At 43.5% G+C, this 4,638-nt stretch overlaps 1 pseudogene; it reads left to right on the top strand.

Annotated features, from left to right (window-relative positions):
* The first annotated feature begins 208 nt into the window (after positions 1-208).
* LOC140342903 (posterior protein-like) lies at positions 209-1,662 on the top strand (annotated as a pseudogene).
* The last annotated feature ends 2,976 nt before the right edge of the window (positions 1,663-4,638 follow it).

The following is a 4,638-nucleotide window of genomic DNA, read 5'->3' on the forward strand; positions in this document are numbered from 1 at the left end:
CATTCCCAATGCAGGTGCAGAGGTCAGGGATTCTTTTAACACCACATATGCTTTAGTCATTTCATCAGACCATTGAATGTTATTAGGGGCACTGGGGTGGTACTGGGATGGAGCTGTGAGTCCCAAATACGAGCAGTCAGGAATCCAGTGTCTGCAAAAATTGATCATGCCAAGAAAGCTTCATCAATGATCATTGATCAATCAATCAATGATCATTGTGGTTCTATGTAATAAGCATAATGAATGTTTAAAGAGCAAGCCAAAGTCTAAGAAAGGAAAGAAAATAAGAATGGCAAATGTGTTGAGAATGTTACTGAGAATGAAAGAGATATCAGAAGAGAAAGATTTGGTGGTATACGGAAAGAACCCAGTTAAAAGAGCAGCTAGAGAATTGTCACAAGAATGTCTCTATAGTGGATCCAAATGGTAAGCCTAATGAATGTGAAGAGCTGAAAGAAGATGTTGACCAACTTGTGGAATGTAATAATGAATTGCATGATAGGTTGGATGAATGCGACGTGAGATGCAAACTTAGGGAGCAATCTATTGCTGCCTTAGAACAGAAAGAGGCTGGAAATGAACATGTTATTGCATTACTTAAGAAAGAGTTGGAGGATTGTAAAACACAACTGTTGAAAAAAAGAGCATGATGTTTTATCCTTGAAAGCACAAACCATGAGTCAAGTTGTGAATCGGTGCTGTGCTAACAGGGATGCCTGTAATATTTTCAGCTGATGGTCCTGAGGGATCACCAAACCAAAGTTCCTCTCTCTTTACTCCAGTATCAGATAGGGTAGGCCAACGAGTAGAATCGTTGAGAATGAATTCTAACACCCATTCCACAACACTCTCTATACAAGATCGCACTAATCTGTGTCAGATATTGGGCAAATTTGAAACTGGTGCTTCACCCATAAGCCTCTCTAACACACTGGAAGCTGTGGTGGCACAATATAATTTGGGCAATAGGGATGCATGTGCGCTCCTTCACGCATGGCTTCCTTTGTAACAGTGTGAGAAACTACAGCCACCAGTCGGTAGTCATAAAGGTCTATCTGCTGAAATGAACTAAAACTGGGGAATTTCAGCAGATAGGATGAGAGAATTACAACAAGTAACGGGAGGAAGAGATACCAGAGGGACAAATGCCTTGGAAAATACCAAGTTTAGAAGGGGGGATGACCCAGTGTCAGCGAGTATTTGTCCCTGTATAAAGCTACGTACAATTGACCAGACATGTCTCCAGATGACAGTAGTTTCCTATACTCTATGGCAAATAAGTGCACATTTGTGGATTATCATACAAAACTTGCACTTAGAAATGCCAGTTTGTATCAAACATTTATAAATATCCTAAGGGACTGGATTCAGGAGACAAGTCAAGACAATAGACCTTTTAAGAAGATTTCAGAGGTAGTTAGAAGTGAAATGAGGGTGAGATTTTTAGGCAGATGTTATGGATGTGGGAACACAGGCCACATAATGAAGGAATGCAAATTGCCTAAAAGATCAGATAGAGCGATGGGAGAGAATAATCGAGTGCCCAAAGAGACACTGTATAGCCCAATATCAAAGGAACTGCATAGCGTAGCCAATAAAATGGTAGAAATCCCAGAGGAATATAGAGTCCCATCCCGAACTAATCCATACCATAAACCATAGGGAGGTAAGGCCCCAGGATTGTCCGTTCTATGTCATCTAGATAGGGACAAGGGCGGCAGACCAAATGTCCAGGGTGTGGTTGGGGGCCATCACACAAATATCCTACTGGATACAGGGACAGCCGTCAGTTTAACTAATTTGAATTTAGGAAGATGCTGCCGGAGGAAAAGCAAATTTTTTTGAGAGGATTTGGGGTACAGTTAGTGCCATCCCAGCAATCCATACCAGTGCCATTGACATAGGGAACCTGTGAGTGGAGCAGGGTTTATTCCTTTCCCCAACACATGAGGGCACCATTGTGGGCTCTGATGTCATGAGGGAACACGGATTGATGGTGGATCTTTGTAATTGGGTACTGTGGAAAGGATCCAGATACAAAGGTAAGGTGCATATGATAGTGGACAGCTATGAGGTAAAGTCAGTGAGAACAGATGAAAGCCTTGATCCACCAGCACTTTTAAAATCTGATGACGAAGCACTGGCAGAAATCTTGTGGCAACATAATGAAGTGTGGGCTACTTCTAAGGCACAGTGTGGGAAGGTCTCAAATATGATCATTAAGATTGAAGGACCAGATCCCCCACCACAAAAACAGTACAGAATAGCGCCTGAGTCAATACCAAACATAGAAAGCACGGTGAGAAATTTACTGGCACAAAAGGTCATCAAAGAATGTCAATCAAAAACAAATGCAGCTTTGTGGCCAGTAAAAAAAGGAGGGGGTTGGAGGCCCACCTTAGATTTCCGTTCTCTTAACAAATGTACACCATACATTACAAATGTGGTTGCTAAAATGCCTGATATGATGACCGCACTTAAGCCCTCTGCAAAAGTTTACTCATCAATTGACATTTCAAATGGCTATTTTTCAATCCCAATCCATGAGGATAGTCAATACAAATTTGCATTCACATTTAAAGGGAAGCAGTATGCATTTTGCAGGTTGCCACTGCACTTTCACATCTGTATGGTGGACATTCTGAGACCATTTTCGGAGCCAGACTGTATCATACAGTATGTAGATGACATTCTTCTCCAAACAAAGACGAAAGAACAACACTATGCCCTGCTGAAGGAATTGCTAACACTGATTGAGAATGCAGGCCTTAAGCTAAATCCCAAAAAAGCACAGTTGATGAAGGTGTCAGTCTGTTTTTTATGGGTGATAGTTTCACAGGGGGGAAGGACTCCTGACCTTAATAAATGTGAAACTATCAGAAAATTACCTAGGCCAAGCACTAAAACAGCGCTGAGGCAATTCCTAGGCGTTGTTGGTTTCTGCAGAGACTTTATTGAAGGTTTTGCAGAAAAAGAAAGCCCCTGTATGATCTATTGAAAGGGGACAGGAAAGAGACGGATCCCCTGGACTGGCTTGAGGAGCATGAGGAAGCTTTCACCAGGCTAAAAGTTCACCTGATGCAGGCCCCAGCCTTAAGTAATCCGACTGCTGATTTGCCTTTTGCACTGCAAGTATATGCATCTGCAGTTGCCATAACAGCGGTGTTGCTGCAAGAAAGACAAGGCAAATGGGTACCTGTCGGATACTGGTCCGGAGTGTTGAGTCCAGTAGAGAGAGGATTTGATGAATGTGTCAAAAATCTTTTGGCATTACACTGGGCGGTTCTTGCAACTGAGCATGTAGTGGGATTTGGGAGTATCATCTTGCAGACACCCCATTCTCCCATTAAGATGCTTCTGGAGCGTACCCTCAGTGGAGTATCCTCGCAAAGGGTAGCTATGTGAGATTGAGAAAACAGCACACGTGTTCAATGTTTTTAATAAAATATAGGACTACTGTCGTTCTGCATTTTAGCCACAAGATGCCGCTGTTTCTGAGCACAGCTAAACAAGTGGCCAGTATTTGTATATTGATAGGGGGTGTGCTTGTTCTGGGAAAGACAGGAAGCAGGAGAGCAGACATCTTGCAAGGACTGTGTGTGGAACAGAATCCGCTCGCATCCAAGGGTCAGCGTGTTCCTAGAGTCTCAGGAGCTGTGGCTGAGTGAGGCTGACCACCATCCAAGGCAGATCCTGTCCAGAGGAAAAGGATTGTTTTCCAGAAAGGCTGAAAGGAGCTGAGGAACGGAGTGCTGTCTGTCTTGCAGGACCTCATGTTTGTTGAAGAGACTTGTTGCTGTTATTGAGTTTAAAGACATCATTGGATCCAGAACAAGACCCGGGTCAGTAAAATCGTGCACGCACCGCATTATAGGATTGGCGCCTGAAACACCAGAGACTGAGACAGTAAAGTACATTCTGTTTTATATAAATTGGTGTCAGTGCTGCTTTTTCCTGTTTGTGACTTCGCTGTATCCTAGAAAGCCCCCGGTACACGGCTTACAGCTAGATGGCTAGTAGACCTGATAACTAGGAACATCACAGTGACACACAATGCTACCTATATTCTCCCTCACTTGAAGCAGTATAAAGGAGAGCAGCATGACTGTGGGGAGGTGCATCAGGCTAGGTCACAGGAAGTATTTAGACTAGCAGCAGGTAAGGAAGACCTAAAGATATGGATTGGATGTGGATGGATCTAGGTACTGCGAGGGAGGAAGATTTCACACAGGATATGCCCTGTGGTGCCCCCAGACCAATGAGCAAATTTTACCACTTCCATTCTAATGGCCATTAGAGGTTCAACAGCGAAAGGCACATTATTAACTCCTTATCAGTGAATGACAGGGAGAAGGATAAATCTCCTCCACCCAGCCGACCCCATGCTCAGTACACATCTGTGGGAGAGTGCTGAGAAAGATAAGTTCTGGTCCACTACAGGAGCAGGTACAGAAATATTTGCACTTTGCTGCAGCTAATATGGCTCCTAGAGAGAAAGGTCAACCTGATAGGCCTCCCAGTAGTTTGAAGGTTGGGGACAAGGTCATGGTAAAGAACTTTGGTCCAAAGTCCTCACGGGATGCAAATTGGACAGGACCTTTCATAGTCACCATGACCCTCAGTGATTAAGTAGTTAAA

Source organism: Pyxicephalus adspersus, chromosome W, assembly GCF_032062135.1.
Source record: "Pyxicephalus adspersus chromosome W, UCB_Pads_2.0, whole genome shotgun sequence".
In the NCBI taxonomy this organism is placed as follows: domain Eukaryota; kingdom Metazoa; phylum Chordata; class Amphibia; order Anura; family Pyxicephalidae; genus Pyxicephalus; species Pyxicephalus adspersus.